This window comes from Anomalospiza imberbis, chromosome 21, assembly GCF_031753505.1.
Source record: "Anomalospiza imberbis isolate Cuckoo-Finch-1a 21T00152 chromosome 21, ASM3175350v1, whole genome shotgun sequence".
Taxonomy (NCBI): Eukaryota; Metazoa; Chordata; class Aves; order Passeriformes; family Viduidae; genus Anomalospiza; species Anomalospiza imberbis.
In genome coordinates, this window is record NC_089701.1 from 8686531 (window position 1) to 8698218 (window position 11688).

At 52.8% G+C, this 11688-nt stretch overlaps 1 long non-coding RNA gene across 1 annotated transcript; it reads left to right on the plus strand.

Moving 5' to 3' along the window:
- Nucleotides 1-7229: 7229 nt before the first annotated feature.
- LOC137486308 (uncharacterized) lies at nucleotides 7230-11683 on the plus strand. The gene is made up of 4 exons (XR_011005676.1): nucleotides 7230-7886; nucleotides 7936-8807; nucleotides 9081-9182; nucleotides 10984-11683. It is a non-coding gene; the product is annotated as an uncharacterized lncRNA (long non-coding RNA).
- The last annotated feature ends 5 nt before the right edge of the window (nucleotides 11684-11688 follow it).

Here is an 11688-nt window from a genome sequence, read left to right on the forward strand (position 1 = left end):
CCACACCTCACACCCCTCCCTGCCAGCTGCCAGCACATCTGGACCAACCCTGCACAGCACCAGCCCTTCCCCAGAGCTCCCCCTGCCCCAAAAAGGGGCTTTGGGGTGGGTTTGTCTCCAACAGCAGCTCCTGGGTCACCCCCTCTTGCTGTGCCAGGTTTCAGAGGTCAGGGCCATGGAAGTGGCTCTGATCCCCGCAGGAGTCATGTGTGACAAACAGCACAAGGGGCAGCCCCTGAAATGGGGGGGAGTGCCTGGGCTGAGCAGGAGGTGGGAAAATGAGGAGTGAAGAGCACAGGAGTGCAGAGCCTGGAGCAGAGCTGGTGCCTCCTGCTCCACCCCGGGCACCTGACCTGGTCCTGCTTCGGAAACATCCCGGACAATTGTCACACCTTCACAGCTGGCCTGTCTGCCAGGGGAGAGTGAGCAGTGACAGGGAGGGATGGACCCTCAGGAGGCTCCCTGGATCCAGGGGGATGGCAGGGTGGCCCCAGGGGTCTGTGCATCACCAGCTGCCCAGGGCACAGGAGGAGACATCACCTGCCCCTTCCAGGGGTGACTCCCACACAGCTCTTACCCCACATTCCCTGCTTCTGGAGACCCTTCCACCGCAGGCTGTTCTGGATTCTGTGACCTCCCCTGGCTGATGAAATCAGTTTGCCTTGGAGGGGTGGCTCAGGCCTTTTTTGGGGGTTTTCCAAGCTTCACAACTCACACCACGAGTCCCACTGCAAATCTGTCGGGTGGTTCTCAAATCCCACACTGAGATTTCAGCATTGCAGAAGTTTTGGCTGCCTGGGCTCTTTGCAAAGACATCAATTTCACCCTCTAATAGGCACAGCAAACTTGATTTCAGGCCCACTTACAATGCTGTAAATCCAGGCTAACCATATTAAACTCAGGGCAGCTGATGCCAGAGACTTAAAACCACCAGGAGTAAAAGTCACCTCAGGTGTGTGCAGCCAACAGCCTGGCCTGAGGCCACCCTGGGCTGCTTTACAAAGCAGCCCAGAGAAATTTCTCTATAAATGTTCCATTAATATTAACAGCTAAATCCCTGGTCTGCCTTAAAACCCTCAGCCCCACCTAAGTTAGCACCAAGAGTTCTGATTTAATTTGCTCCCAAGGCTGCCAGACCACAGCAGCAGTGGCTGCATGCTGATGTAGCTCCCCTGGAGTTAATCACATTTATTTCTGTCTCTAACAGGGGTATAAACACTGCCCTGGCTGAGGAACAACCTTTTGTTCCATCCCTTTTCAAGGCACAGAAGAAAATCTGAATGAAAACCACCAAGTCCTACAACTTCTCCTTCAAATTTTCACCTAAACGTCACCTAGAGAAAAATTCCCCAGCAGTATGAAAACTACTGGGTTATTTTTTCCTTCAAGAAATTATTCTTGAGGCTTTCTAGAAATCTCCTACCATGAGGAAGAGCTTTAAGTAAAACACACCCTGGAGCTGATGCATCAATCCTCAAGCTGTGCCCAAAACATGAGGTACACCAGGCAATCTTCACTTTTTAATAGTAAGGAAAGACTTTTTTTCCTGAAATAAAGGTAGCAGCAGCCAAGCACAGCCCTGGTCCACCCTGCCCCTAATAAATCCTTTGGCACAGAATTCCCTGTGGCTCCAGACAAGCTGGGCTCTGTAAGGCACAGCTCAAACCTTAAAATTTCCCTGATTAACCATGTCCCAAACCAATCCCAAAGCAATGGTTTCACTGAGGTGAGGAATTAAACACAATTTCATGTAATTAATAACTGTTTAATAGCTATTACAATTTCATGTAATTAATAACTATTTCAACAGAGCAGCCTGAGCCAGAGGGAATTTCTTGCCAGCTGCCTCTCTGTCTCATGTCCCACTAAATCCAGCCTGGCCACTGGTTTGTACTGGTGTGATTGCACTGGTGCCCACGCCGAGTGAAAACACAACCACATCTTTTACAGACAAATTTGGGCTTTTGAATTGTTTCAGATCATGTGAACAGTCAGTTTTAGTTTCTGTTCATTACATGAACAGACTGAAACTTGAAACCAGAAGAAATCAGAGAGAAGCAGGAGAGTGGGCAGCTTGTAAAAGAAAAGAAAGGTTCAGCAGCAAAACCTCCCCATTCATAAAAATAGAAAGTGTTAGGAAGAAGCAGCAGAGTGGCAAAAGAGGACTTTCAGAAAATCAGAATGAGAATACAACACCTAGAAATGAGGATATCAGGGTAAATGCCATCCAAGAGTGGCACAAAGATTTAGTGACAAATGTCAAGTTGTGAGATGTAGATAAAGGGTTAAGAGAAATGCCAGAAAAGGGGGTTCTGCATTCATCTGAACTAAAAGAAGAAAAGGAAACATGGGGAAAGCTACAGTATTAAACACCCTTATTGTTTCCGTTTTCTGAGAGAAAAACCCATGCTTCATTCTCCCCATGTGCCCAACAACGAGGCAGGAATAAACTAAAAATAAAGGCTGTCTGTAATACATTTATTTCTTTATTTATCTATTTATTTTAAAAAGCATCAAATACTCTGGCATTGAATACTCTGGTATTTAAAGGGTCAAAGGCTCCAAGGGCTACCAGGCACCCCAAAACTTCCTTGCAGACAGTGGAAGGGGGCCAGAGGAAGGGCAGTGACGAGCTGGTCACCCAGAGGGAAGTGGAGCAGGGCTGGTCAGGAACATCCAAAGAACACTCTGTGCATGAGCCCTCGGATGGTGCAATGGCAAGGGACACCCAAGTGACCCTTCTCAAGACTAAACTGTGCCACATAAATTCTTTCTGACATCCATCTGGTTGTGGGGACAAGAAGCAAGGTGAAATATCCCAATTTATTAGGGTTTTGGGCACTGTTTTCCATGTAGGCCTGGGTTTTTGGGTTTTCCTTGTAAGACCTGGTTTGCCTGGGTTTTTATGGCCACCCTATATGGCACAGGCTGCTGAAGAACACACACACACAAGTCCTTGAAGCTCTGAGCTGTTTGTTCCCTCATTTCTGGGAGGAGAGGAGGTCCCTCCAGGGGAGCTGCAGGGCCCTGGAATTTTTTATCCAGTGTTCTGCAGGCAAATAATCCCAAAAATACTCTTCCTTTCCAGGGTGCCAGTAATTGCTGGAGGTGCCCTGCCAAGGATGGCAGCGGCAGGGAGGCCGGGCAGGGAGATGGCTCACATGGCATGGGAATGATTGGCTCACACACCACTGGAAAGATTGGCAAGCAGCAGGGATGGAATACACCCTGAGGGAGCTCCTGTCTTGACCCAGGTGCCTAGGCATGTGCCAAACCTGGCTGGCATCACTGTCAACGCCTGCCCGTGCCCCACAGGGGACAAACCAATCTGCTGGCTCACCCCAGGGCTCTGCCACGTCTGCCCCTCCTCCTGAAACTTCACTGGGCTGGGCATTTTCCATGTTGTGGCTGGCTGCTCTGAGCTGTGTTGGTGTCTCTCTTCCCTCTCAAGGATGCCACCTTGCCAAGGGCTGGGGAAGGGAAAGGATTGTGGGGATCTTGCCATAAAAAGCTCAGAGTCACCTTCATCTCTCCTCGATTAGTGAATGTTGGGATGGATTACTCAGAAATATCTTGTTTCTAAGGACTGGAGAGGAAGAGCCAGGCTGGGCTGGTGGCACAAAGAGGCCACCAAGGTGACAAGAGCCACAAGCAGCTGAGGAATTTTTTGATTCAACAGAAATTCCCCACCGTCCATGCCAAGAACAAAGCATCCGGAAAAGCACAGCACCAGCTTTGGCTCCCAAAACAATCCTTTTCCATGTCTTGTCATCCACAGTCATGGATTGCCATTGCAAGGGGTTCCTGGGCACTGAGACCCCTCTGCCCCTCATGCCAGGCCTCCGCAGGATGCGTTGTGGGGATCACTGGGCTTTCTTCTGAACTGCATCAGATCCCCAAATGCACTTGCCCTGGTTTATTCCCTCTTAAGCAAGCTGGTGTTTCATGAAAGGTTCACCATGGAGCTAAGCTGGAGTTCTGGGAGAAGGGCAGGTGTAGCAGTGCTGAGGGTAAAATCCACCAACAAACTGGGAAAATTTGGGGCATTTCTCTTAAAGGGCTCTAAGGGAGCTGGAGAGGGGCGTTGGAAGGGGGTCTGGAGTGATGGCACAAGGGAAAATGGTTTTAAAATGACAGAGAGCAGGGCTAGGTTGGATTTTAGAAAGAAATTCTTCCCTGTGAGGGTGGGGAGGCCCTGGCACAGGGTGCCTAGAGAAGCTGGGGCTTCCCCTGGATCATTGGAAGTGCCCAAGGCCAGGCTGGACAGGACTTGGGGCAGCCTGGGACAGTGGGAGGTGTCCCTGCCATGGCAGGGGGTGGCACTGGATGGGCTTTAAGGTCCCTTCCAACCCAAAATTGTCAGTCTATGATTTAGCTCCACCACGCTCCTTGGAACAGCTCTGGATTAATTCAGGCCTGTGCAGAACCCACAGGTCATGGAGAGGGTCTGAAATGGCATCAGGCCGGTTGGTGGCTGGAGATGAGGTCCCTCAGGAACTTCAGGTGACATTCTGTGCTCATGGGCAGTAGGAACTGGAATGGATGACAGGTTGTTTGCAGCACATGGATTAATGTGACAACTAATTTTTTAGAGATTTTTGCACATCTGCAGTAGAATCAAGAGGCTGGGGAGTCTCTTTCTCAGCAAAATTCTGGTTTTACATCAGCAATGGGAGAACTGCCCTGCTTTTTCCAAAATCTTGGAGCTCTGGGTGCTGCTCCACAGAAACCATGGCCTTGAGCAGCCTGACACAAACCACAAAGTGCTGAGCACTTCTGGCTGTAATTTGCTGCTTACAAGGGGACTGAGCTGTTCTGGAAACCCAGCCCAGATTATGGGTTTCAAATGCTAGAAAATCTGTCCCTGAGCTCTTAATCCAGTTTATGGGTTCATCACAAATGGAGCTGAGCCATTCTTGGAAAGAAAATTTGGCAAAAGGAATCCTTCTCCAGTGTATCAGTAGAAACCACATACAAAGCTCAAGCCAACCCATCTAGATGGAGGAGTAATTAAAACGTGTCACAGCCTCTGTTTGTGGGTGAGGGAAGTGGGGACAGCGGGGCAGCTGCCAGGGCTGAGTGCACAGCAACAGGACTGGCACCAAAACCCACCTGGAGGCTGGACTGACACCAAAATCCACCTGGAGGCTGGACTGACACCAAAACCCACCTGGAGGCTGGACTGACACCAAAATCCACCTGGAGGCTGGACTGGCACCAAAACCCACCTGGAGGCTGGACTGGCACCAAAACCCACCTGGAGGCTGGACTGACACCAAAATCCACCTGGAGGCTGGACTGGCACCAAAACCCACCTGGAGGCTGGACTGACACCAAAATCCACCTGGAGGCTGGACTGGCACCAAAACCCACCTGGAGGCTGGACTGGCACCAAAACCCACCTGGAGGCTGGACTGACACCAAAATCCACCTGGAGGCTGGACTGACACCAAAACCCACCTGGAGGCTGGGCTGTGCAACAGGACTGGCACCAAAACCCACCTGGAGGCTGGACTGTGCTCACACACCTGGAGGGCAGCTGGAGGCTCCTCAATTCCAGCCCTGCTGGTGCCAAGGAGATTCCTGCCATGGTGCCACAGCCATTCCCACCACTGCAGGCTGTGCCCTGGGGCCATCAGGGTGCAGGAAATCATCTCCCTCTGCAGAGGCATGGGGAGAGGAGCTCCGTTCTCCTGCTTCAGAGCTTCAAAGAGTCATTCTCCACATTTTATATTTAATGGAAAAAAAAAAAAAAAAAACACAAAAAAACAACAGACCTGAACAGGGCTATTTCCTTTTTAAAGTCTCTTCTAACAGCAGCTCTCTTTCAACAGCTCATTTACTGCCCATGTGGGACTCCAAAGTGAAATCTGCTCAGCCATGGATCTAAAAGACTTCCCTTCACACTAATCCTCATGATCCTTGCTGTTCTCTGGCAGCCAGGCTGGATTCTCTCTTGACTGCCCACATCAATGAATCATACATTATCTATGCTTGAATTTGGTGAAGTTTCTGGTTAATGATGCATGAGAGAGAAGAGGACTCAGCTGATGAGTTGTGCTGCTCAGTAAAACCTGGTGGAAGAGAGAAAAACAGCCAAGATTGATTTTTGCCATTAAAAACCCACTTGTCTGGTCTCGTGCATGGATAGGAGCAGATGCACTGATTAAAGTCACGATGGATTTGTGGAGTCTTACATACCAGCAAGGGAAATTGGAAGTGGAAGAAGAATCTGGGATGTGTTTGCTGCCAATAGACGCAACGAGCGCCTGCAGGAGTGGTGGAAAATGGAGAGGGAGATGATCTCCTCTCCCAGGAGACCTCGGGCAGTGCCCAGAGGGGCAGCCTGTCCTCCCAGGCCTCTCACCACCCACCTTTTCTCTTTATCTTAGCACCATCTAGAGGGATGTGTCTGGAGAGCACCCACACACGGGGTGTGGAGTCTGGGGAAGCCAAACCTCAGAGGAGCACTGCATTCCTCCAGGCACCCTCACAGGGTTCAGTCATCCCCCTTGTCCTGCTGAGCTTATCTGGGAATTGGAACAATGGGTCCTCCAGAGGGACTGGAGGTGGGGAGGTGCAGAGGAGAGGTCAGGAGGGTCCTGCTCAGGGTTTGGGGTTTTTTTTCTTGATATTTTTTAACACCTACGGATCTTGCAGGTTTCAACAGAGGCCACATCTGGAGTGCTGTGTCCACTTGGGCTCCTCAGCACAGCAGGGACAAGGAGCTCCTGGAATGGGACCAGCAGAGATGAGCAAGGGCCTGGAGCATCTCCATGCCCAGGAAAGGCTGAGGAAGCTGGGGCTGCTCAGCCTGGAGAGGAGCCCCAGTGAGAGGGGCCTCAGCCCTGGGTGTCCTGTGTGTCCCTGTGTATCCCTGTCTGTCTGTCCCAGTCTGTCCCAGTCTGTCCCTGGGTGTCCCTGTGTGTCCCTGTGTGTCCCAGTCTATCCCTGGATGTCCCAGCCTGTCCCTGTGTGTCCCTGTCTGTCCCTGTGTGTCCCTGTCTGTCTGTCCCAGTCTGTCCCTGTGTGCAGAGGGCAGAGCAGGTCCAGGCTCTGCTCCAGGCCCAGCGATGGCCCCAGAGCCCCGGGCAGGGCCTGAGCCCAGCAATTCCCTGCCCAGGAGGCAGAGCTCCTGCCCTGGGCAGTGCCAGCCCTGAGCAGAGCCCAGGGAGGCTGTGGGGTCTCCCTGACTGGGAATATTCCACTGTCAGAGGCAATTCCTGCACTCCAGCCCCATCTCCAACCAGGCTCACACAGGGGCAGTAGGAATTGGAATGGATGACAGGTTGTTTGCAGCACATGGATTAATGTGACAACTAATTTTTTAGAGATTTTTGCACATCTGCAGTAGAATCAAAAGGATGGGGAGTCTGTCAGTAAAACTCTGGTTTCACATCAGTACTGGGAAAACTGCCCTGCTTTTTCCAAAGTCCTGGTGCTCTGGGCGCTGCTCCACAGAAACCATGGGCTCGAGCAGCCTGACACAAACCACAAAGTGCAAGGCCGTGGAAAACAAAGTCCGACCTGCCTGGTCAGTGTGTGTTTGGTGCAGAGACAGGAAGGGAAGCACATTGCCCTGGCCAGAGAGGGAAGCAGGAGCTTTCAGAATTCACCTGACAGGGATTAGGGAGCACAGAAAAGCACAATCAGCAGCAAAGTCTGACAAAGGACGCATACAAGCTGCATTTCTTCAGTAGCTGGCTTTAGTCAGGACTAAATCAGTGCTCTGCAGGTGGAATGGGGTAAACACCCTGGGAAAACCAAGGACAATCCTCTCCCTACATTTTGTCTGTTAGGGATTATCACCCCTACATTCCACCCCCCCATACAATGGGTATCAGAGGGCTTGAAGGTCTGATTAGGGGACAGAAGGACAGTGGCAGGTGTCCCTAAGAGACAGAAGGACAGTGGAGGTGTTCCTGCCCATGGCAGAGGGGTTGAAACTGGATGATCTTTAAGGTCCCTTCCAACTCAAACCATCCTGCGACCCTAAAACTGTCTCTGCAGTGTTGAGAGAGCAGCACCAAAGGAGAGGGAAGGTTCCTTTCCTCACTCCTGCCCCAGACAAGCTCAGTGCTCACTGCAGGGACCCTCTCCAGCTCAGTTTGGGATCACAGCACAAGGTTCACCTCCTACATCCCAAACCCAGCTTCTCCAACAGCCACAAAAGCAACAGCAGCAACCCCTCCAGCCGAGGCCAGGTCACCTTTAATTTTCCTTCCCTCAAACCTCGGAGCAGCTGCCCTGAGCCAGCACTGAGTGCTTTAAACTTCCCGGGAGGGGCAGGGGCTGGTCTCTTTCTCCAGGCAGCACTGACAGAACCAGAGGACACAGTCTCAAGCTGCACCAAGGGAAATTTAGGTTGGATATTGGGGAAAAAGTTTTTCACAGAAAGGGTGATAAAGTTCTGGAATGGCTGCCCGGGGAGGTGGTGCAGTCACCATCCCTGGGTGTGTTTAAAACAAGCCTGGATGTGGCACTGGGTGCCAGGGTTTAGGTGAGGGGCTGGGGCTGGGTTGGACTCGATGATCTTGAAGGTCTCTTCCAACCCAGTGATTGTGTGAATTCTGTGAATTCCCGGGCAGGGATCCCGGGGGCAGCGCCAGGCTGAGCCCATCCCCGCTTGTGACCGAGCGGGCGTTCCGGGAGCAGCACCCGTGGGAGGGAGCCGGCAGCGCGGGGGAAGGAGGAAGCCGAGCTGTTGAGTCAGCACTGCGGAGCTGCCTGCGAGAGCAGAGGGGCACAGCCGGGCGAAGGACGCGTTTGCTGAGCCCACGAGAAAATGGTTTGAGTAATAATCAACGGTAAGGAAACCTCTGGTTTGAGGAGAGAGCTTAGAGGGGAAATACTCTGCGTTTTTCACGGCCTTCGCTGGTGGGGGGAGCCAGGCTGGTCCTGGAGGGGTTGGGAACACAGCCAGGACGGCAGGCACAGAAAGAAGTCCCGTTTATCCCAGTAAATCCAGTCCCTCCCTCGCTGTGCTGGGGTCCCGCGGGCCCCGCTCTGGGCTGGCTGGGGAGGCTGGGTTGGGGGGCTGCTGTTTCCCAGTGCTGCAAAGGTGTCCCCTGTCCCCACAGCCTGCCGCTATGTGGCCAGGAAGATGAGGAGCCTGAGCAGCCGGGAGCCCCGCGAGCCACCGCCCTGCCCGGCGCAGGCAGCGCCCCAGAGCCAGCACCAGAGTAAGTGTGGGCTCAGGAGACAGAGACACCCACATGTCCCAGAGCCAGCACCAGAGTAAGTGTGGGCTCAGGGGACAGGGACACCCACATGTCCCAGAGCCAGCACCAGAGTAAGTGTGGGCTCAGGGGACAGGGACACCCACATGTCCCAGAGCCAGCACCAGAGTAAGTGTGGGCTCAGGGGACAGGGACACCCACATGTCCCAGAGCCAGCACCAGAGTAAGTGTGGGCTCAGGGGACAGGGACACCCACATGTCCCAAAGCCGGCACCAGAGTAAGTGTGGGCTCAGGGGACAGGGACACCCACATGTCCCAAAGCCAGCACCAGAGTAAGTGTGGGCTCAGGGGACAGGGACACCCACATGTCCCAAAGCCAGCACCAGAGTAAGTGTGGGCTCAGGGGACAGGGACACCCACATGTCCCAGAGCCAGCATCATAGTAAGTGTGGGCTCAGGGGACAGGGACACCCACATGTCCCAGAGCCAGCACCAGAGTAAGTGTGGGCTCAGGGGACAGGGACATTGACCCACATTATCCCAAGCCTGCTGGGACGGGGTGGGGCAGGGCTCACCTGGGCTCTGCCAGGAGTAGGGGTACCTCCACACTCCCTGTCTGTGCTCCCAGGACCGAGCTGCAAACGTTTCTCTTCTCCCCTGCTTTATTTCTCCCGTTGTTTTTTGTTTTGTTGTTAAATGTCATTCCAGCCCCTGGCATAGGGGAGGAGCAAATAGCAGCCTTTGGAAAAGGGGACAGATGTGCTTTGGGGTGGGGGACAAGAAGATGTCACCTGCTCCCACAGAGCTATGTGTCCCTGGGACACTGTTTGTAACCCAGAACCCTGCCAAACACCAAAACACAGCACCATACACGGAGCTGGCAACGAGAGATTCCTGTCCTTGCTTCCCAATCTGCCCTCACTGCCCTCCCTGCTCCCATTTAAAGCACACATCTGAACCACAATGGCTTTGCAGATAAAGCACAGCCCCAGTTTGGCACGGTGGGTACAGCAAGCACCATCCTGGCTCCCGTCCCTGCCCCAAGGCATGGAATATTCTCCAGAATCACCTGACTGCACTGCTCAGGTGTCAGAGCTCCCTGTCAAGGTGAACTCAGCTTTGAGCAGCAGGCAGAGGAATCTCAGCATGGCAGGGATCTGCCCCACCCGTACTGGTTGCATTGGTTTGGCTGAGTCACTCCCGCTGGCTCCTGAGCAAACATTCCCAGAGCAGGAGCACATTCCCGGGCAGCTGCCTCAGGGTCAGGCCATGCCTGTCACCTCCTGCCTCTGCCAGGAGCTCGGAGCTGTCCCTGGAGACTCCAGGGAAGGCACGGGGCTGAGCCATTCCCTCCCCGCTGCCCCCGTGAGCTGTGTGGGAGGGGAGGAAGGGGAATTGTGTGCACAGGGGGACCTAAAATATGTCCAGAATTTCACTTGTCCCCTAAAGTAACAGCTGGATCCTGATCAGAGAAGGGAAAGGGGATGTGTCCCTTCACTGATGCATTGATTAAGGGTGTGTGAAGGAGAAGCAGAGGGAAGGAGCAGCTGCCATCCTGCAATGGGAGCCAGGAATTTGCAGAGGCTCCAGGAAGATCAAGGCAAGCACTTGGATATATCAGGGAGAGGAATCAAACTCCTCGTTTGAGCAAAGCTGTTCAGCTCCTTTCTGCAGTTAATTCCTGGGTGCTTAAGTGCAATCAGGATAGCTGAGGTTTTCAGAGGAACTTACTGTCCCTTCCAGAACCTTTCCCCTTGGTTAATCCCAAATCCCTCTCTTTTCTCCCATCCTTGTCATTTGCAGATGTAAAACCAGAGCTACCAGCACCTCCTGAACCACCAGCCTCACTCCCCAGCAACATCAAACCCATCCAGTGCAGGTCCTGACGATAAAACCCTCATGGTCCTCCCATGAAGGCACGAGATTTCTTCCCTGATTTTTGCTGGAAATCCCGTATCCCAGGGATGGGAAAATAACAGCAAATCCCTGCTGGATCTGCTCTCGGCACAGAAGCACATTGATAGAAAATGTCCTGATCAGTGTCTCATGACCAGAAATTTCTAGTTGGCAGGAGAAAAAAAAAGAAGATTCCCAATGTGTATCAGATACCTCTGGCACCCGTGGCCATGGAATACCAGGGGAAGAGCAGGAGCCATTGCATCCTAGCAGGGAAATAGATTTTTATACTGTGAAACCAAATAATGCTCCCGGTGAAATTGGTACAAATTCATACCATTACCACAAAGGTTCCAAAGCGATTCCGGAGCTGGGATAAGGAGTTTTGGAGCTCGGGTGTGTGGGAATCCCTTTCCCCATGCCCAGTGACCCCCCAGGTGATGTGCAGCACCCCCAGAGCAGAGGCTGCAGGGATGACAGCAGGATGTGCCCCCAACCCTGCCCTGTCACAGAGCAATGACAGCAGAGCCCCAAACCCCACTGGTGTGGGGGGGATTCTGCCTGACCCTTCCTGTGACAGCTCAGCCAGAATTAAAGGTGGACGAAAATCAG